General features: G+C 44.2%; 1 protein-coding gene and 2 long non-coding RNA genes across 13 annotated transcripts in view; 1 reads left to right on the top strand and 2 right to left on the bottom strand.

Annotated features, from left to right (window-relative positions):
- LOC135914717 (chondroadherin-like) overlaps window positions 1–22,923 on the bottom strand; it is a 660,669-nt gene that overhangs the window by 63,110 nt on the left and 574,636 nt on the right. The window contains exon 1 of one of the 10 annotated variants that reach the window (XM_070533925.1): window positions 16,067–16,129. The exons of the other annotated variants lie outside the window; for them this stretch is intronic. The gene's annotated coding sequence lies outside the window, so the exon portion shown is untranslated. Of the gene's footprint in view, window positions 1–16,066; window positions 16,130–22,923 lie in introns of those variants that run through there. 10 annotated transcript variants of the gene reach the window in all.
- Window positions 756–15,902, bottom strand: LOC139056075 (uncharacterized). 2 transcript variants are annotated; one of them, XR_011512123.1, is made up of 5 exons: window positions 15,574–15,902; window positions 6,942–7,061; window positions 5,319–5,414; window positions 3,549–3,768; window positions 756–878 (listed from the first exon to the last, which is right to left on the bottom strand). It is a non-coding gene; the product is annotated as an uncharacterized lncRNA (long non-coding RNA). The 2 variants fall into 2 exon arrangements; XR_011512122.1 differs by lacking the exon at window positions 5,319–5,414 and having other exon boundaries at window positions 15,574–15,899.
- Window positions 16,180–20,028, top strand: LOC139056076 (uncharacterized). The gene is made up of 2 exons (XR_011512124.1): window positions 16,180–16,660; window positions 17,940–20,028. It is a non-coding gene; the product is annotated as an uncharacterized lncRNA (long non-coding RNA).

Below are 22,923 nucleotides of genomic sequence, written 5' to 3'. Positions count from 1 at the left end.
ATAAAAACTTCTCTTTTCTTTATCTCTCTCCTTCGATCAGTGTGCCCACCTATACCCTACACAAGTATCGCGATCGGTATTTGTAACAACCTTCGAATCCTGAAAAAGGCTTCGATATCAAAATTACGTTTTGGGGACCACAAAAATCTTGAAATTTCAAGAACTATAAGTAGTTTTTTTTGTTGTTGTTGTTGCTCCCTTATGAAAATTAGTGTTGAATTTTAGTAGACATTCCATTGCCGTCCTATTGCTCAATCAACAAAATTTTTGTTGAAATATCATTGTCCCACTATTGCAGATTTGTTGACCAGCATTGAAAAGTGGCCACCGTGAAACCATTGTAATTTCATTTACCAGTTATTGCCTTGACTTTCTATGGAATTCCCATGGACGAACAATTGTATTTCCATGAAATGTAATGTGGAATACAACATTAAGTTTATGGATTGTAAAGTGGAATGCAACAATAAGTTTATGGATTTTCAAGTGGAATGCAACAATAAGTTTATGGATTTTCAAGTGGAATGCAACATTAAGTTTATGGATTTTCAAGTGGAATGCAATATTAAATTTATGGATTGTAAGGTGCAATGCAACATGAAATTAACTAATGTTGATATTCGCCATTGAGGCATGGCTTGGCCTCGGGACATCTTCAAGGTGCATTTTCTAGCTTTCCATTGCAAGGCCTCTTTCCCTGTGGTGTTATGAAAAGAAACAACTTCGTGATTAACAAAAAGCATGTGAATCATTCCTTTTATACAATAGGCCACAAATTTATTGAGCTTCAGGCTCTTTCATTTCTCTTGCCAGTACTGGGGAGATGATGTTCTTTATGTAGGAGAGGCTGGTAGAGGGAAACTTGGAGCATGTGTAGTCTGGAAAAGAAATACAGCATAAGATTACCGATGCATACAGGATTTTCTAGCTGTCTAATAAAATAATAACAAATTGAAGCCTTATGCTATGTTTAAGTGCAGGCCACACTGCTAGTGTCAGTCATAAAACATCATCACAGAGTAATTTAGCTACGTTGTGTACTTTGAGCCAGGGTCTGCAGTTATCAAGTGTGCACCACAATATTGTAAAGAGCAGAGGCAGAATGAAGATAAACATCTCAGTACTGGCACCAAGCTCTTTGGCATGCATAAAGAACAGGTCAGTGTGTTAGCAGCTATTCATTGGAATTTTATATAATTCATTTGCACGTACAGGTAATCCTCTATAACGAAGCCAGTAAAACCAGCACTTTACTTCGTTGTATAAAAATTTCGTTGAATGAAAATTTGACCTTTTATAAATTCATTTATCCTCACAGGAAATTTCTCTTACCCAAAAGGGTGCGTAAACCTTATCAAATTATCGGGCAATCAGAAAAAATGAATTTCAATGACAAAAACAGTTGAAGCTTCACCCAAAAGTGGAAGCAATGATAGCAACACTAAAGTATCACAGCTATATGAAGGCTAATAAGCATTGACATACAGCCTTGTTGCTAAGACACACTTATGTGTCCCCGAAATGGTCCGGACAAATTTTGTAGGCACGTGGGGCACAGCTACAGTAAAACATTCGCACAACAATCTGTGTAAAGCATCTTACATTAGAGGGACCCCGAAATGATTTTGATGATTCTGTACAAACATACTGAGCCATTAGAGGATAGGTCCTTCTGATCATTATTTGACACATGTAGGTGCTCCAGTTAAAGCACATGATTTATTATAAGATTTCAAAAATTTACATTGCTGCCGATCACAGCACACCACTCGGCTGAATTTTCAGCCGCATCTAACCATTTGATGTAAACTGTCCTAATGATACTGGTAGGGCAAGCTATCCGACTGGCCGCCCAGCGCGCTTCATCAATAATTTTTTTAACTTTGTGGTGAACCAATGTTGTTCTTAATAGTTGGAATGTTAGTTAATTTGTTTTTATAAAAAGAAAGTAACAGAAAGAGAATGCACAAGAAAAATTTGTCACTACACTTCTGGCGCACAGCAAGTGTCGTCTGCTTGTGTTGCAACGTGCTCCATTTTTACGAGAGCTCCGCAGTCATTGTCGGTCTCAGTCCTTTCGCAAGAAACACGATTCGCCTTTGTTACGTTGAAGGCTGAAAACATAACTGGCAATGTCAAGCTGCGACACCATGTCCCTCTGCAAGGCAGCAGACGAGCGAAGTGGCTGCAGTGCATCGGACTGTCGATATCGAATCGGCGCCAGGATTTGCACGTTTGCAGCTGTCACTTTACACCAGAGGATTACTAAAAACCACAATAGTGTTTCGAGAGTCCGGTATTTGTGTAAATGCAAGCACAAGGAGACAGGGCCTGGCCGTTTGACTGTGCCGTTTCACAGGATGAGCAGAAGCGCAAACTGCACGGCGCAGCCACCTGATGGCACAGAGCTTGACCAAAAACAGTAACAGTAACAAAGTGTATTCTTCCTTACTGCTGGTGTAAATATTTTGCACGAGCGTAATCGTTAACATGTTTTTGTAAATGCTTAAATTGTTTTAGGCCGAGACAGAGCAATATTAGCTCGTTGTTTGGCTGGTTAAGCTCTGCGCCAACAGGTGGCTAGACCGTGCAGACTAATCAGTCCGCTCAGCTGTGGTTACCGGAATGCCAGACACATTCGGCGTTGCGACAGACTGCTCAGAATGCACTCTGCTTCGATAGCTCTCGCTTGGGGTCGACTGCCAAGCAACTGGTGGAGAGGTTGGAGAGGCTTCGCGCACTCGGTCCTAGAGAACTGGAAGTAGACGGCACGACGTGCCATCCTTACGCAGAGCCAGTGAAGGCGGAGCTTAGCCCTGATGACTTGGCAAACGAGTTGAGGAGAAAACGCATGGCTACGGAGGAGGGTAACTTGTAATCGTCAGTGGCTCTCTTAATACGCAAGGCTTCACACAAATTGTGGTGTGAATGATTAACTTTAGCTGTATCTTACGCGTCTACAAAATTTGTCCGAACTGTTTCAGGGGCCCTTTAAGAGAACTTTAGCCAATTACAAGTTACCCACCTCCATAGCCATGCTTTTTCTCCAACTCATTCGCCAGGCTAAGCTCCGCCTTCACTGGCTCTGCATCGTGATGGGACATCCTGTCATCTCCTTCTAGTTGTCTTGAGCCAGCGCACCAAGCCTCTCAAACTTCTCTGCCAGCTGACTGGCAGTCGATCCCTAGCGAGCTGTCGAAGCAGCATGTGTTGCGAGCATTCTGTCGCAATGCCAAGCGTGTTTGGTTTTCTGTTAACCACAGGCAAGATTTGGAGATTTTGATGGATAGGTGGAGGCGTACACTAAATCCTCTCCATGCTACTATTGCTGTGATAAGGAGCTTTTAGCCTAGACGTCCGTGAGTGGCCTGATCGCTCTGTACGGTCCAGCTACCTGGTGGTGCCGAGCTTGACCAGTCAAACTAAAAGCTAATATTGCTGTGCTGGCGCATATCTCTTGCTAAGTAACGCACGAGGAGATGCGAATTTTTAAAATAATGTTCCAAGACTGGAATTTGGAGTTGTACCACTAGGACTGACGTACATACCAATCACAGCTCGGATACGAATAGGGTCCAAGGCCTCCTTGAATGGCTGGTTTAAGTGCAAGTTGCTCTTCTCACCCAGGAGCGGTTCGTCCCGTAGCTCCTCAGGGGTGAATACATTCCACAAAAGAGCCCTGGCAAATTTGCCAAGGCCACTTTCGCATGCTCAGCATAGCCTCTCTAGGGTGCCTTGTTCAACATTCACACCGGCCCCAATGTCCACCTGGGAACATGAAAAAAAAAAAAACATGTGGAAGCTGTATAGCCCATAACCTTTTGCAGAGTAAGATTCAGAATTTGCTGGCAATGACATACCTAACAAAAAATTAAATTATGCTGTTTTACATGCCATAACCACGATCTGATTATGAGGCACACTGTAGTGGGGGACTCCTGAATAATCTGGACCACCTGGGGTTTTTAAACATCTGTATCTAAGTACACTGGCGCTTTTACATTTTGTCTTTATTGAAATGCAGCCGCTGTGGCCGGGATTCGATCCCGCGACCTCATGCTTAGCAGCCCAACACCATAGCCACTAAGCAACCACAGCGGGTGACACATCTAGGAACAAATAGCTAAGTTTAAAGGAGAGAAACAATGCGGTAACCTGCAGCAGTTACTGACATGACTTACAGCAGCAAGTTGTTTTTCATCGACTATCATTTTGCTTTATCATTTCTACACTTAAATAAAAAAATACAGATAACTTCCTTTATGCTTTATTTGGCTTATTATCTGTTGGTTTCACATGATTGTGTTTAACAAAATTGGGCCCCTCAGTTCCCTTTGTCTTTAATTTCATAATGAGGGTCTTGAATCAGGCAGGTTTGATGTCTTCAAATAGCATACAAGAGTTTATTGGTCAGCTGCCTGCTCATAAAGTTCACATATGCGTCACCATTGGCCAAAAGGATGGTCCACATCCAATGGATTGGCATGAATAGAACTGGCTAACACACCCACGGTTACACATAAACAAAATACCCAAGAATCTAGAAGTTGGAACAGTTGCCGCGGTAACGCAATTTGTAGTGAAGAGGTTGTGGGTTCGGCTCCCACCGGAGGCAAGTTTGGTTTTTCTGGCACTTTCATATCCATTTATGATATCTACACACAGCATAAAGGCACAGGAAAAGCTCAAGTGCATACTACTCTGATAAGCACCATAGCCCTCAATATCAGGTGACACTTTTTTGTCATGTAACACCAAAGTGAGCTCCATCAAGTGAAATTGTACAAGCTCTTGACAATAAAGTTACTGTCTGGTGATGGTGTAAGTTATCAGTGGCTTAAAAGGATTCGAACGCAAGCTCACTGTTATGAATTCATCGAAGAAAACACGGATGAGAAAGGGAGACAGGACGACTGCTTTTTGGCAATAGTAAGTACAGGTTCAGACATGGATGCTACACAGCACACATTATATTAGGACTATAAATGACGTTTCTAGCCAGAAACATAAATGCATAATTACAGTGAAGACAGTGACAAGTTTCCTCAGGCATCAACCCTAATGTGTGCTTTCACAGACAAAATTGATATGAAAAATTCAGCCTATCAATGAGAGGTCATCCTGCCTTTTTAAATAAACAGCGATTTCTGATGCTGCATTGCTATACCAATGTGCATGTTCCTGCCTTTGACTTGAAGAGACTTGGAGCTTGCAGAGAACAAGTTTAAGGATAGTGCGAAAAATTCATTTTTCTAACAGTAGCATTTCATGCATTTATGTTAGCTAGCTAAGACAGAGGATATGATAGATATATGCACCTTTGGGCAAGCAACAAAAGGTCCAACTGTTTGTTTGGCTTGATTTACAACCTTGCCAAGTGCCGTTTTAGGTCGTTTTGACTAATTTGGGTGCTTCTGCAAAATAAATTGATTACGAAATTATGAAAGCAATCACTTATGGTTCTTTAGTATATCACAACAGACAGGTGCTTTTGGATTGCACCACAGTCAAAATGCAGCCACTGAGCCATGGCAGCATGTGAAATGAAACTGGAAGTGGATAAATGCACAAGTTACGCAGAATGAAAAAGCGATCACTCGCCACTTTGTTTATCTCATTGTGCTTCTGCTGTCCTTTTCCAAGTTTTTGTGCTAGCGGATGCATGCACATTTTATTTCTTTTCTCTCGTCCTTTGATCTCTTGTTATATATTGAGCCTGTAGTACTAAACACGAGCGTTACTGTGCCATAAGGGTAGTGCAAACTGATTTTATGTTGATTCCTTCAGTAGTGGGGTGGTTACGAGCCTCTTCAGTCAAGCAGAGCTGCTAGATTACGTGTATTTAGTAGCATGTTGCTGTCTACTAACGGCCGGCTCATCATCCTTACACAATACTGGGCAGCTCATTCCCACCAACTTACTCGTTTGATATTTACGAGAATCTGCAATTATTATTATTATTTTATTTATTGCATTCTGCCAAATTCTAACTAGACTGGCACAAGTAGTCGGGTAGCAAATACGTCGGTATCAATGCACTGCCCAATGCTGTGTAAGGGCACCAAGCAGGAAATTAGCAGACAGCGACATGCTGGTAAACACAAGTAATCTAGCAGCCCTGCTTGACTGAAGAGGCTCATAACCACCCTAGCAATGAAGCAATTACCTTAAAATCAGTTTAGACTAACCTCTATTTATTGGCACAGGAGCGCTCGTATCCATGCATTCCGTCTTTGGCGCCAAGAGGCTTCCTGAAGTGAGATGTATTGTACATTTTGAGATTGGTGGAATAGCACTTCAATATCCTTTTTTCTCCCTTTAAGCAAAAAATTATTCTAACAAAGCTTTCTCAGTTTAATAACAACACAATGAGCTATCACAAGAGGCAGTGTTTGCATATTTTTCAATTCATTGTTAAATTAGCACACCGTATCAGCTTTCTTGAGTGGTCGTCACATGTGTACACTATTGTACCATATTCCGTCCAAGCATTTTTTTTTTCAGCATTGTACAGGTCCTGACCATTTGCCTGATGCAAAATTTAAGCTTTTACTGGAAAAAATCCTAAATACAGGCCATTTTACTGCCTTTCAATGGCCTATAAAAATGTTAGAAATGGCTGATACTCGACGAATGCATTATGGTGTAAAACTTCTTTCTCTTCATTTACCTGAAAAATTTTGTTGTGCTTTCATAGGAAAGGAAGAGTGTTCTTACCAGCGCCTTTTATGACATAGTTTGGCACTTTGTGACCAAGTTCACATGGTAATAACGGAAGCAAAAACCTTTCCGTTGAAAAACATGTTTCATGAAATTAACTTCTTTCTTATTTTGAAGGGTCTTCAACTTTTTCAAAAGCAATGACAAGTGGTCAAGCACCAAGGTTAGGACAGCTGCTGACTGTATAATGTTGTGGCAACATATGTTTAAAGGCTTTTTACCATAAATGTAATCGTGTTTTTCTGCCATCCGCTTCATATGTTCCTCTTCATCTTTTAATTCCCGATTTTCTTCTTGAAGTGCCTTTACCTGAACAGTACAGGTGCTGCATGGGTTGATATCTGAAATAAAAGAAAGCATCTATTTTTTTAAAGACATACAACAACAATTGGTTAAGCAGTATCACGCGCACGAAAATTATCTGTGGGCAGTGCATTTTCACAGACTGTCATCGAAGTTATCAACATAATGCCTTCTTACAAACACGCCTTAATTCAATATTGCCAATGGTAGTTGACAAACTATAAAAGCACCATTAAATCAGGCCTTTGGCAATACCAGTTATTCGGTTGCTTGATTCCCAACTTATTCAAAGATTAAAACTGGACAACCAGTGATCAGTCAGCCTGCATGGTTGTTTGATGAATAATATTCGAATGTTCAGATGTCCCGATATTTTTGTTTACTCCACACCGTTGAACGGTTTCAATGGAAACCTTATTTAAAAATATATAAACACAGACAATGATCCCTTTAGAATAAAAACAGGAACAGCGCAACACAGGGCGAGCGAGTAAAGAGCACAGCACAGAGCGCTGTCCTGTACTCCGTGATGTGCTGTCCCTGTCTTTATTCTAAACATGAACCAACCAGCCCCACTGAACACAATGCTAACAATGATCACTTGCTTCATCATCATCAGCCTGGCTACGCCCACTGTGGGGCAAACGCCTCTCCCATACTTCTCCAACTACCCCGGTCATGTGCTAATTGTGGCCATGTTGTCCCTGCGAACTTCTTACTCTCATCCGCCCACCTAACTTTCTGCTGCTCCCTGCTATGCTTCCTTTCTATTTGAATCCAGTCCGTAACCCTTAATCACCATCAGTTATCTTCCCGCCTCATTACATGCCCTGGCCAGGCCCATTTCTTTCTTGATTTCAACTAAGATGTAATTAACTTGTGCTTGTTCCCTCACCCAACTTGCTCTCTTATCCCCCTTAATGTTACACCCATCATTCTTCTTTCCATAGCTCGTTGCATCGTCCTCAATTTAAGGAGAACCCTTTTCATAAGCCTCCAGGTTTCTGTCCTGTAGATGGGTACTGGTAAGACACAGCTGTTACACACTTTTCTCTTGAGGGATAATGGCAACCTGCTGTTCACGATCTGAAAATGCCTGCCAAACGCACCCCAGCCCATTATTCTTTTGATTGTTTCAGTCTCATGATCCGGATCCACGGTCACTACCTGCCCTAAGTAGATGTATTCCCTTACCACTTCCAGTACCTCGCTGCTTATCGTAAACTACTGTTCTCTTCCGAGACTGTTAAGCATTAGTTTTCTGCAGATTAATTTTTAGACCCACCCTTCTGCTTTGCCTGTCCAGGTCAGTGAGCATACATTGCAATTGGTCCCCCGAGTTCCTAAGCAAGGCAATATCATCAGCGATTCGCAAGTTACTAAGCTATTCTCCATTAACTCTTATCCCCAATTCTTATGCTGTGTCAAGTCCTGTACATTTGTGAGCCAATTTTTATTTGTATTTACTTATACAGAAAGAAGTGGCGAGCATGGCCAGTACTTTGTAGCGATGCCTTTTCTCGATGCCAATGCCTTTCAGTGCTTTTCGCATTTATGAGTGGCCTCTTTTAAAGCTCCGCCCGATACACAGCCTCGCTTGACCACTCACTAAAGCGAAGAGCACTGAAAGGCATTGTTATCGGGAAAAGGCATGGAGGAAGGAGAGCGTAGGAGAGGCGCCGGCCAACACAGACGTGTTGGAGGTAGTGTGACGGAAGTCGCATGCTGTTTTTCGCAATGCAGCACTGGTAATGGTGCCCCAAATGAAAACCTTGCCATAGCAACCATGCCCCTTAAGCTCTCGCTGCTGTGCTAGGCCTCTGAAAAGTGAAATAAGCTTGTTCGACCCGCGTCTTTCTCGCAGCACATTATGTTCGCAAGACAAGCTGACTTTGAAGCGAGGTGTGTAAGCTTGAAAGATGTTTTGGGTCTGTGAGTGCAAGTGTCAGCAACAGACATACTCAAGTATTTGCGGTGCAGGTCTTTGTCATCTTCTTCAACATGCCCCAGATGGGCACAGGATCGCGTCTGCTTCACTAAAACTGATCAAGAAGTTTCACAGGCATTGTTCTGATGCGCATCAGCAGCACACACTTCTGGCAGCTCATAGCAATGCAAGTTCAAAGCTCGTGCCTAACTGTTCTGGCGAGCTGAGTGGAGGCACAAAGGGAGATGCCACACCAACATGGCTGCATTTCCGGCTTCAAAAATGTGGGGTGCGAGACCGGGCTAGTTGGTATTCCATGGTGAAGTAACTAGCGCAAGAGTGGACACTAAAAGGCGACAAGGACAGGCGCTTGTCCTTGTCATCTTTTTAGTGTCTCATTGTCTCATGTCCACCCTTGCGCTAGTCACTTCTTCAAAAATGTGACGTCCTACTTTGTTTCTTTCCTCCATGGGAAAAGGCATTGCTACAAAAACCGGCCCATGCTTGTCTTGACTAAGTAAGTCTGGTTAAGTACCAACCTAGTTTACATAATGAGCTTATTCGCAACTAGTGATAAATGAGGGTTAGTTATTAAATTTACAAACAACTTTTTTGGTAATAGCGTAATGAACAGCCAGCTATGTCATCTAACCTTTCAATCTCCCTCCTGTACTATATATACAGCTTGTTCCACATAGCTTGAGCCAAAGTTTTAAAAATGAAAGGCACTCCGGACGCAAGTTGAACCAAATTCATAATGTTGGCACTGTTCTAGAGTTACTCAGGCTGTTTTTTTATTTTCCCCTTAACTAACGGATTATTTGTTTAATTAATCAACTTTTTAAGCATTGGCTGCAGACCCCAAGTGTGAGATGCAAAGTTGTAGAGCATTTACAGAAACCTCTCAATAAATTGTTTCCAACACGGTATATTTCACATGGCCCCTTTTTCCGCGTTCCAAAGAAAGCCCACAACATATGAAAAAATACCACGTGGCGAGGCACTTGTGCACTGTTATTGTGCTGCTCTGATGCGTGCGATGGATGAACAATGTCGGCTGCAGTGAGACTGGCCCGCAAGAGGGTGTTATGCCTGGTGTAGGTATCCGGGCATGCGGCTGTTATTGCAGGACGGTGCAAATGCATGCTGCTGGCCAAATGTTGCCAAAGCGATAAAGCATCTAAGGCCACAAAAGAGAAAAGATGAAAGCAGCATTTTAATTCTGCTTGAAAGAAGGAAAGGGCGAAGTGCGTGGGAATGATGGAAAGCAATTACTGCTGCTGGAATTTTGCCTTTGTACACAAATAACCTTGTAAAAGTTTTCAAATTGAACGATGATGCTACAACTTTAAACCTTAGGGCTCGAATAACAGCGGATAAGTCGCATGCGGACAAAACTAACTAATGGTAAAAAAACCTTGGCTATATTCAAGGAAGATTGCACATGTATTCTTCAGACAACTCTTTCCATACTGGCCCCGTCTGCTCTCCTTCTCGCACTTACTGTCTACCAGACTTTTTTTTTTTTATCTCGCACCCCACGGATGCACATCACTTTGTGGTCGCAGTATCGGGTGGCCGCGTCTGGCTTCACACTTGTGCACCGTCACCAGCGTGTCAGTCCCCGAGAGAGTGCGCCCACAGGCTGTTCCAGTTTACCGGATGTAGATCATACCTTATGTACCTCGTCTGAACCAATTCCAGCGAACTGCAATGTTGGGGGCGAGGACTTACGGAGTCGCCATCTGTCAGAAGCTCCTCCCTTGCGTAGTATGAGATCACGCGGCGCGCTCCTCATAGGTTTCGCTTACAGCGCTAAAAAAAACACCACGTGGCGGCCCTTCTCAACTTTTATGTAAGTACTCTCACAACGAGGGAAGTTTTTGACTGTCGATATAATAATCTTGGGCAAACTGAAAGCACAGAATTGTTTACAGATGCTATCTCTTTGCCGAATACATATGTACAGTGAGCGCCACTGCACGCGGTCGCCAGGATGGAGTCTCCCTAATTGCGTGAAAGGTAGGCAAATGCTGCGAATAAACTATGCGAAATATGTTCTTATAGTGGGCTGTCTGTGTAACCAAATGGGGCATAACAGAATGAAGCCTCAATGCAGCGATCACACGGGTTCGCAGCGACCGACTGCACGTCTGCATGCATGTCTGTGAACAATGTTTTGCTTTCGCTGTGAGCGCGTTTTCGCACCGTGCCGTGAGCTTTAGGCTGCAGCATATGAGCATTTTACAGTACAATGGCAATCTTTGTTGCATGGACGCTATCACAACTGTTCAAAAATAATTTTGTGATAGAGATTTCGACACCTACGGTGACTGTGATGTGCCATCGCAACGATTAAATCTTTTTTTGTCTTTTGAATTCTTGGACGTTCCAATATTATTTCTCAAGTTGCATCGCACTGTATGCTTATCGGTCTTCTCAGTGTGCGATTTCCCTGTGCTTCTTCGTCGTAATCCAGTGCAATAATTCATAACAATAACGTGACCATATGCCATGACTTTTTTTTAATGTGCTTCTTGCCGCTCCCTTTCCGTTCCAGTGAACTTGCCAGTATCTAGCGTCAACAAGTTCATAGACCAAAACCGTCATGACATTAGCTAGGCAGTGGGCGCGGGCAAGCGTCTCGGTGTGCGTTTTCTGCTACTCACCGAACATCGCACAGTCCTGACACCATAGCAGAAATCTTCCTCGCACCTGTTTGCTGCATACCGGAGTTGTAGGTGATGGCTGTCTGCCACTTCTAAGTTTCGCGAGTCAAGCTTCATGTGGCTCTTTGTTCTGTGGCTACGTGTGAATAAGGCTGACACCAGGCTCCACTGCGTACGTCCGGCACAACGGCACCGAGCAGCAGCCTACCATGCTGCACGCTTCCAAAGGCAGCCACTACCTATTAGAGTACTTTCAAATGTTGTCAAGCTGTAAAGCCTCACCACTTAATCAGAACTGTAGCACAGGTGGCACTTTAAACTTTCATTTTCAGCTCGCTTCGGTGCTTCCAATGCAGCCAATGCGGCCACTGTGTCCACGTGACCTCTCATATGTCACGTCACGCCGATGGTGGCATGAGATTTTCCAGTGGTGGAGCTCGCCCCCAATATCCAGAGCTCCTCAGGCACACATATCCCTGCGTGTTCTCTACAGCAACGCTATTCAGCTGTGACCAACGTTGAGCAGCGGATATGGCTTACTCCAATGAGGAAAGGGAGGATATGGTTTTGGCTCTAGGTGCATCAAGTGGACATAGAAGGCGTGCACTTTAGCTATTTCCACACTGGCATCCAGGTAAGCATCTGAGCTCAATGATGATTGTGCATGCATATGAAACGCTGAGACAGACTGGGACTTTTACGAAGAAGCAACATAAATCTTCAATCCTGGACGAGGACGTGGAGATAGATACTGTGTCAGTTTTCTTCAGACCCACATGCAAGTGCTCGTAGTGTGGGTGCTGAAGCTGGAGTGCCAAATTCTTCAATGTGAAGAGTACTTAAGAAGAGGCAGCCTCATCCATACCACATGCAGCTGCACCAGATGTTGGAGCCCCGCTATTTCAAAAATCGAAAGCACTTTGCAAACTGGATTATAATCAAGGTGGAAGATTATCTTCCGCCGGGCTTTGCCAACAAAACATGGTGGACTGATGAAGCTACCTTCTCATGTAATGCCCACGTGGACATCCACAACACTCACTATTGGAGCAACGAAAACCCTCACTGGGTTTTGAAGACATTACCAATATCAGCGGTCGGTTAACGTGTAGTGTGGAATTTACGGTGGCACTATCATTGGCCCCCTGTTTTTTAATAACATGCTTACAGGCGAAACATATGAATGACATCCTTGATGGGGCGCCTGGGGATTTTCTTTGCCGAGTTCCATTGGCTAGGATCAAGGATATTTGGTATCAGCATGATGGTGCTCATGCACACGGCAGCAGCAAAGCTTGCAAATGGCTGCATGAATTATTCCCGCAGCAGTGTATTGGACAGCATGGGCTCATTGCTTGGCCAGCATGGTCGCCAGATTTAACTCCCTTGCTTTCTTTCTCTGGGGCTACATCAAGGATCAAGTATACCGGACACCAACTACAACATCAGAGAACCTAAAAGAAAAAGTAAGACAAGTTTGCAACTCCATCCCTGATACCATGATCAAGAACGGCTTGGAAAATGTGCCTATGAGATGGTGACCTCTTCGAACACGCATTATAATCGAAAGGCACTTTTTGGATTGAAGGTCACTGCAAAATCATTCCGGCCCTAACGCCGCCTCCCCGCCCAACCCCATTACACTCCACCAGCAGGCCGCCAGCTCATGTCCATTTCAAGAATAAAAAAGAAATAAAGCTATCTTCTTGTTCTCTTTCGTCTCCTTAGATGCTTTATCGCTTCGGCACCACTCAGCCAGCAGCATGCATTTGTGCCGTCATGCGATAAAAGCCGCACGCCCAGATACCTACACCAGACGTAACGCCCTGTCACGGGCCAGTCTCGCTGCAGCCGACGTCTTCATCCATCGCACGCTTGAGAGCAAGCAACACAATAACAGTGCACCATTGCCCCGTCACATGGTATTTTTTTATATTTCGCAGGCTTTCTTTGGAATGCGGAAGAAAGGAGCACGTGAGATATATCGTGTGAGTGTGTGTCCTTTTTTTTGGGGGGGGGGGGACTTCGAGAAAGCATTTGATAACGTTCCTCATGAACGCCCGTTTCTAAAACTTTCATGCGTTAATTCTTTTGCTTTTGAATGGATTTGTGACTTTCTAACTAACCGCCAGCAATTCGTGCACGCCAATAAACAGTCTTCTGCCTACCTTCCTGTCAGCTTGGGCGTGCCTCAGGGCACGATCCTAGGCCCACTATTATTCCTAATATATATCAATGATTTACTGAGTGATATTTCTTCTAACATCACAGTTTTTGCAGACGACTGCATGCTACATATATCGTCCAATTAACAACCTGTCTGACATTCACTCCCTTCGGTCTGACTTTCAACGGTTCGAAATCTGGTGCAACGAGTAGCTCATGTCACTAAACACAAATAAAACATCACTACTTTCTTTTCATTGCCAGCAATATTACTCATCACTGAATTATTTGATCTATAACTTCGCAATTTCATGTGTAAGTGCGTACAAGTATGTAGGTGTTCATTTGTCATCACATTTAACACGGTCCTTTCATACAATGCACACTACTAATGAAGCTAACCGCGTTCTTGGTTGTTTACATCGTAACCTTTATCTACCACATCCTTCTGTCCTACTTCTCGCCTATCACACAATAATCAGACCAAACTGGAATACACATGTACTGTTTGGGACCCTCACCAATGTAACCCTAATAAAATGCTAAAATCTGTGCAGAACCATGCAGCCAGATTCATTTTCTCAGAATGCTCATACCATTCTAGTCTCACCAAACTAAAATCTCGTGCAAACCTTGGAAGTCTTTCAGCACGCCGCAGAATAGCACGTCTGTGCCTATTGTTCAAGTTTTATCACACGTCACCTTGTACTCCTGCCATCAAGTCAGCACCAATCACGAAACAGCTGTATACCCACCATCTGCTCGAACCACTGTGAATCTTTCTTCATTTTTTGTCAAAACATTGCAAGATTTGAATTACCTTCCCTCTGACGTTGCGCTCCTCTCCAGTAGCACCGACTTCAATACAGTAATAAAAAAAATTGTATATAACACTTAAAGCATTTGCAAGTAGCCCACCCCTCATGTAAAATCCCTTTACTGGGGCCTTTGCGATATTGTAAATAAATAAATATTGCTTCTTTTTCATAAATGCGCGACCATCCACCTGTAGAAGACCGGCAGCTCGAAATACGAATGCCTTACAGTGTGAATGCCCCTGACACGCTTCGGCCTCCGCGGCCCCAACTCACGGGCCGCCCTGCTTCCAGCTTTGATCCTCCCGCACCCCTTGGGTGCCCTGGAGAACCTGCGCCGCCTCTTTTGTTATAATCTCAAGTGCTCTTCTGAAGCGTTCGTTTGCCGGTTACATGTCCCCTCCGGGAGCAGTGCTTGTAAAAAATCCTCCAATCTCTTGTCGCGACGATAAAAGTGGCCCGCGACTTTTATGCGACACCAGTCAGAACTTTGCTGAAATATGGAGCAGAATGACTGATAAGCGGGCAAGCTGGCACGAATTTGTGGCTAGGCTGTATTACATTGCGCTGCTCGGGCAGACGTATGAAAAATGTCAAGGTCTAGCACACAAACTGGTCGCGTCGATCATATTCGCTATGAGATGTGTTTTTTTTCCGTGTCTTAGTGATCAATTGATTGTGTAGCCGGTGTAGCGTGTTGCACACACGCTACACCGGCAACCTGGACAGCGCATAAACTTTTCTGAGACAGGTTCCGTGTAACGTGCCTTTAGTTGGGATGAATCATGTAACCACGCAAACGACAACGGACGAGGAAAGAAACACACAGGACAGGCGCAGATGTTTCATCGTCCGTTGTCGTTTTCGCGGTTACATGATGCATTCCAATATCGACCACCAACTAGCCCACCTCTCCCTGTTAAATATGTTACTTTAGTAGGGACAGCCGTCAAAAAACACGAGATGTACTCACCGAAGGCAAGGAGTACTGCCGGGTCCGGTGGCGCTCCTTCTTTCCAACTGATGAGTTGAATACTTCTTTAATTGACCCCTGCTGCGATATGAGACGGAAGGCCACATCCGTGTCGGCCAAAGCATTCACGGGATACACGTCCCACTTGTTATCGTCAACTCACTTCGCAAGGACGTGAGACATCTTACGCTCCAGCTGTCCGAGCAAACAAACGCACGTGCAGAGGCCGGAACATAAAATAAAGAACCAACTTGACGGGAGACAACTAACAAAAATACGTACGAAATGGCGACGGAAAAATGCAAACACGACGCAAACGAAAGAGATGGTATCAGTGTTTCCTGCTCACTTTTTAGATATGGCTGTGTTTGGCTTAAAATTATTTTTAAAAAAACTCATAACAAAAACTTGAAACAAAACTTTAATAAATGTTTGCGGCCCTGTAAGCCACACACTATTGCCTAATACTATAAAATGCATTTTCCAGACCTACCTCTTGGATACGCTGATCTAACGTTTCACTGTTGAGTCATTGAGCGTCGAGGCAGTTGACCGTCTGGCAACGCTTTAGGTTTTCTAGCCAGCGGGTGCACTACTACGTGATTGTATGACTACTCCGCTGTACTCCGCATTCGCTGTTCGCTATGTTTTACTTGGGTGTTGCGCTCTATATTTTATCGTAAAGTAATCGTGCAAGGCCCAGCGCCGTTCACGAATAATGTCGCCGAGAAGACAATTCGGAAATTACTTATGGGACCCGTCCATCGACGTGCCCATACGCTCAAAATAGGTTCAAAAACGTTCATCAGTCGGTGCTTCGTCTGCCGCGTTGGACAGTGAACTGGGTTCTACTGATGCAAGTGACCAGAGTTTCTGCGAAAACGAAGCAGACGCTGACGCAGGCCACATCGCACCATTCCCTTCAATTGACGCTGCAACTGAAGACTGTCATCCATTGGAAAGCACGCATGAAACCTTGTCTACCTCGTCGTCTGAGAGCAGCGAATCGGAATGTGACGCTGATTGCGCTGACGTGTATCCTGACCCCGGCGAGCAGCATTTTCCGAGAGGCTGGAAGGTTGACTTGGTAAGCGTTGTGGTGTCAGGCGTAATTTCCAGATATTATTTTGTTGCTGTGACGTCTTATTTTGCCCCACTGTAACGCCTGCCGCAGGTTATCTCCTGAAGCTTATGCAGCGTAGTGACCGAGTCATATAGTGAAAATATTGAGGTGATGGAATGAAGTAGGGAGCGTACCGATGCGATCATTGCTCGCAGCAGTTATTTCTCCCAATTAAGGAGAAAACGACGCTGTTAAATTCATATTACTGATGTAAACACAGTTTACATCAGTAAACTGTGTTTACTGATGGTAAAGCATTAGTAAACCGGTGCTGGTAAAGTGGAGCTGAGGCAGAAACAGAGCACCGCAGAGCCTTAGAATACGTAATGCGCTGATGGAATTTCCTAGGGTTTTCCTTTAACGTTCAGGCGTTATCTTGGCGCCTGTTCTAGCATATATACATGCGTGCGTGTGTGTGTGTGTGTGTGTGTGTGTGTGTGTGTGTGTGTGTGTGTGTGTGTGTGTGTGTGTTCGCGCGCGTCCGTGCGCGCGTGTGTGTGTGTGTGTGCGCGTGCGGGTGTGTGTGTGCGCGTGCGTGTGCGTGCGTGTGTGTGTGCGCGTGCGTGTGTGCGCGCGTGCGTGCGTGTGTGTGTGCGCGTGCGTGTGTGTGTGCGTGTGTGTGTGTGTGTGTGCGTGCGTGCGTGCGTGTGTGTGTGTGTGCGCGCGCGCGCGTGTATGTGTGTGTGTGTGTGTGTGTGTGTGTGTGTGTGCGCGCGCGCGTGCGTGTGTGTGTGCGCGTGCGTGTGTGTGTGTGTGTGTAATTTTGTCGTGTTGTGGCCAAAGCCTGCTTTTTTGGGGGTTGTTTGCAAATGAAGCCCTCAAATCTTCCTTGAACATCTCCAAAAGTACATGTTAAAAATATCTGCTGTCCCGAAGCACACATTTCATGGCAAGACAGTGCTTAGTCTCACTGTGCTGCATGTACCATGGCTGCTTTAAAGAGGTTTCTTTGGTGGCCATCTGGTGTTCACCATGCACAGTTGGCATCTGCATTATGTCGAGGCAGGTTCACAAAGTAAAAGGGGTAGCTTAAAATTGTGCATTAAAGTTGGTTGCCAGGTTAAGTAACATGTTAGCCAGTATAAACTCAGTGCCACAAGATAACTCATGAAGCCCTTGTCATGGCAGGACTTTCTGTCCAATTTACTGTGCAGGTAACAAAACAGGCATCTACAAGTGTATGATTGTAATGTTGTACTTTTTCTAACACCACCGTTGTTTGCTACCATTCCTCTCTGCTTAGGATGAAGACCTGTTTCCTGGAGCCAAGCTTACGAAAGCCGAAAGCCTCTTAATGGTCATGGCCCACAGCTTGCGCCATGGCTGCTCAAAAGAAGCCACCGATAGCTTACTGCAGCTTCTCAGAGCTCACTTGCCAGAAGGTGTCGCGTACCCAACATCAAAGTATACTTCTTTTTTGACACTTTGCCGGATCCGAAAAGCAGTATGCTAAGCACTTATACTGTAGTGTGTGCTCTGGGTATATTGGTGAACTACCAGAATTACCAGGAAATGATGTGGTTGGCAGTCAGTGCAATGTGAACTATGCGAGTGGCAGCTTACTGAAAAGCTCATCATTTTTTCTTGTAATGGATCTGAAGGGCCAAATTCCAGATGTGTTACAATCAGGAAAGCTGCAATACAGTAGAACAGGCACTTCCTTTGATGTGTGTGACATCACAAAAAGATATGACTACAAGTTGCCTGTGACTTCGAATGACATTACATTGACATTGAATACTGACGGTGTGCCCCTTTTCGAAAGTTCTGATGCGAGCATGTGGTCTCTTCTTTTGATCATTAGTGAACTGCCATGCAAAGAATGTGCACAGACTCTTTTGTTGTCTGGGCTGTGGTTTGGCACAGGGAAGCTATCAATGAACTCTTTTTTGATACAGTTTGTGAAAACAATGAATGAAATATCATCCACTGGAGTTGTTTGGAGGGACAGCAGGGGTGTATCGCACACGTCAAAGACATTTCCTGGTCCCCGTACAGTAGACAGCGTTTCCAAATGTGAACTAACTAGTATGACACAATTCAACAGTGCTTATGGTTGTGCATCGTGTGAGGACTCTGGGCAGGTTGTTTCAAAAGGAAATGGGTTTTGTCGCGTGTGTCTGCCAAGTGCTTCTGCAAACAAGCTCAGAACACGAGCCATTTTTGTACCATGCACAAAAGGCCGTGCAGGCCCCTAGTTGTGGCATCAAAGTAGCAAGTGTGCTGACACTTCTTTCATTTTTTTTTTCATTTAGTGAGGCCTTTGTAGTACACTACGTGCATGCCGTTTGTTCTGGTTTTGTTCGGGCAACAATGTTTATGTGGCTGAAGTCTAGACAGTGCCACTGATTTCATCTATGCCGACATCTTCCCGATGCAGACAAATGTCTTCTGAGCCTCACCCCCATATGGGAGCTCACGAGGCTGCCAAGGTCTTTAAAGGACATAAAGGAGTGGAAAGCTGCCGGTTGGAGGAATTGGCTGCTGTTTTGTTTCCCAGTCACATTAATAGGACGCATTCTAGAAAGACAGTACAACCATTAGTTGAAATTTTTTGTGATCATGCATTACCTTCTTGACCCTTGCATCTGCATTCAGGAGCTTGCTACAGTTAGGAGAAAGATGAAGAAGTTTCTTCTTGAGTACCAGGAATTGTACGGTATCAAGTACGTGACATATAATGCTCTCCTCTTTTGCATGTTGTCGACAGTGCCGTAAACTGGGGTCCTTTGTGGAGTCACCCTCTTTTTCCATTTGAATTTATGAATGGTACACTTAGACGCTAAGTCAATGGCATCAGATATCCACAATTTCAGATTGCCAACTGTAGCTGGCAAAATTAGATGTTTGCGTAATATTTTGTTTGAGATAAGTGAGTGATAGTTGTCCAAATGGCATGGTGAAGTAACATTTTTCTTAAACTACATAATAAAAGATGAGTAATATGAGATGCCATCAAAGGGCTTTAGACTTGCTTTAGCTATTCGCTGTCTGGAAGTTGCTCACAAGACCTTACAGTCACTTTCATCGCTTGTTACAAAATGAATACTGCAGCTGCATTTTGATTTTCCAACACCATAGAAAATGTTACATTACCTTGCAACAGAGTTCAGTTTTGTTGGAAAGCTCTATGGACTCTTTTGAATTAAGCACATCCTATTTAACCATGCTTGCTTTTGTTAAGTTATTACGTGATGTTGTGCCACATTTTTATGCTTTGTTATGATGTGTGCTGTGAGCAAAAGTGATATATACAGATTTTTTTCATGTATAGTATGCTTTTGTACACTTTTGCGATGCCTGTAAATAATAAAGAGCATTATATGTCTGGTTCCTTGAGTAATCGCTGCTTGGGGGAGTAGCACACAGGTTCACGAGTGGCCCCTCATATTATCACAAGCAATACGTTGGAGTCATGGGGTGGCACAGAACATGCGCTTCATTTTCTCTTCATTTGCTTATCCACGTCTGCAAATCTGAAAATTGGTGCAGCAACACTGTGTGGCCAACAGCAGTCATCATTTGCATGCTAGATCTAACTTGCAAAATATAGGTCTATTGGGGAATATATTATAAGTCCAAACAGTGTGACATATTTCAAATGAGCTTTTTCCTATGAGGACAAAAACACGTTTCTTATTCGACAATCACTTAGTGAAATAGCTAGGGTAATTCAAATGTACACTTGCAGCATGCTAACAAACATCATTAAACAGCATTGCACTTGTATCAATACAAGCAGGGTGCTTGTAAATCTGCATATAGACACTTGCATTTAATAAGAAACAAGCAGTGCAATAGAGTGAGAGGTGCATTTTCTTTCATATTGTAGCAGACGGCTATCCTGACTCCCTTTAGGATAGGATGCATACTCATACTGTAACGAGTGTGACCTAGCTGATCCTCGGGCAACAATCACGATGGTTGTCAGTAATTTGCAGATAGTTGCTGTTGCCTTGTTGTAGTGTGCCTGTACTCTATCCTAATTTACACCTCTGGAATATTAAGAAAACATGGATGCCTGTTGAGAAAATGTAGAGCAGAAAAACATGGACAGACAAAAGAAACTAGATGACAAACAAGCATTCGTATCATTCTTTCTGTCTGTGTTTTCTCTGCTCAGTTTGTCAACATGTGGAACAACAAACCCAAACAGCCACAAGCTGAAGAACGCCTGGCTTTCGTCATTCCATCTAATACCTGGTGTCACAGAGCCACTTTCGATTGCAATCAAGCCTGATATGAATCAAATTTCTTGATTGCAATTGACAGTGACAGCTGATAACACTGTCCAATTAAGTGATCCTCATGGAGTTTCAGGTGTTCCAGGTCCAAGGGACTTGTCAAATTTGTCTAATGTGCTGTAAAAATTTCAACATAAAACATTTTTTAAAGGAAAATATTTCGTTTGTCATTGTGAATAGGGCCGTTATCATCAGCTGATTGTATAACACTGTTCTCGACATATTCTTGCTCCTCATTATTATTCGCTCTATTATGCTATTCCTTCATTCTCTCAGTTTTCTGTTTTTTTTTCTGTTTTCTGATTTCTATATTTATGATTTCAGTAGTCTTCAGTATGTAAACAATTGTCCTAAAAAAATTCAATGCTACTTATAGTGCTTGGATCCACACTAACCTTTGGCTAAGCATCGAGACACTGTATCAAACAAATGGTAGTCAGCCTATGATCGCGATAAAGAGGCTCGAACGCGATGCGCGTATTATTGATCCTAATGGAGCAAGATCACGATTGAAAGCGACCATATGGTACCGGTCAATTGGAAATCAATTGGAAAGCATTCAACGGAAAAATCATTGGCAGTGCACAACGGAAATTCCGTTGAACTCTCGTTGTGGTGAGTCAACTGGTGTTGAAATTCCATGTACTTTGACTTGACTCAATTATAGTACAACTAATCGGCAATGGAAATTCAACACCCATTTTCGTAAGGGCTAAGCTCAAGATTTTAACGCAATAGTGGTAAAAGCTCCGTGTCGCGGAAACTTCGGTGTAGGACGTCGTTTCAGCATAAGGAATTTTGAAACACAAATACCCAGACCTTCCATGTGGTGCATGGAAAATCTGAACTAATTGAATTTCTCAAGCTAGAATACGTAGAAAAAATGGATGTGGCTTAGCTAAGGTTAAGCCCAGGATGCGAAGCATACTAGCCTTTATTTTAGTTGTTGAACCACTGTTTAGCCTGGTGAACTGTTGTTGCTTGGCTATATTTGGTTCGGCTAGACGAAGAAACAACTCATGCGTTACTCTGCTTCGCCTTCAAGAGTGGAACGCGACAGCGTTCCCGTCGACCCGCCAAGGGGTGTAAGACAATGGGCTACGGCGCAGCGACTACGCGCCCCGCATTGGACGCGGTGAGCGTCGAGCAACGCAGTGTTCGGCGCGGCAACGAAATCTGCGCCTGAGCAAGCGACGCACGCCTGAGCCTTAGAAACAGCTCGTTTCTAAGGCAACACCGCATTCACTAGAGTCGCTTTTGTACCGCTTTGAGGGATCGTACTCGTGGCTCAGTGGTAGCGTCTCCGTCTCACACTCCGGAGACCCTGGTTCGATTCCCACCCAGCCCATCTTGCAAGAGTTGAGCCAAAGCCACCTAGAAAATCAGTCTCTGTAGCACGCCACAACCTTCGCTTCTCATTCCAACGAGCAGCTCTGTCGATCTCCAGGAGGCATCTCACCTCGTGAGTGTCTAGCAGAGGCAAGCGCAGCTGCTTATATACCGCCGCGACGCCGCGAGCGACGGCGCGAGTTGGAGCCCCGTTTCTCCTCCGTCGTGACGTCACGGTGTCACGTGGTATTGAAGGCGACACCGCCGTGCCTGAGGAGCTGGGTTGAGCTCTCGTAATATGCTTCGCATAAAATCGTAAAGTACTACTTACACACAACCTACAGACATGATAGCGTCGTATTGTATCTTGACTATAAGAAAAAACATAATTCTGTTGCACGACAACTCAAAGAAAGCCTTTTTCCAGCGTTTCTAACAACATATACCAGCCACGGAGTCCGCCATTTGCACGCGCCGGCGCGAGTATCTCGGGGGGTCACGAGCGGCGCGCCCGGTTCCTTTCAATGTTTCCAGATGGCGCTCACCTCCGACGCATCGTGACACACAAGAGGCCGCGTTTCTACCAGAAAGCCCGCCTTCGGGCATAGCGTTCGCGGCCAGCGTTTCCCGGTAAACATTACGGTTACACACGCT

This window comes from Dermacentor albipictus, chromosome 2 (assembly GCF_038994185.2).
Source record: "Dermacentor albipictus isolate Rhodes 1998 colony chromosome 2, USDA_Dalb.pri_finalv2, whole genome shotgun sequence".
NCBI lineage: Eukaryota > Metazoa > Arthropoda > Arachnida > Ixodida > Ixodidae > Dermacentor > Dermacentor albipictus.
This window is presented reverse-complemented; position numbering and strand designations above follow the sequence as displayed.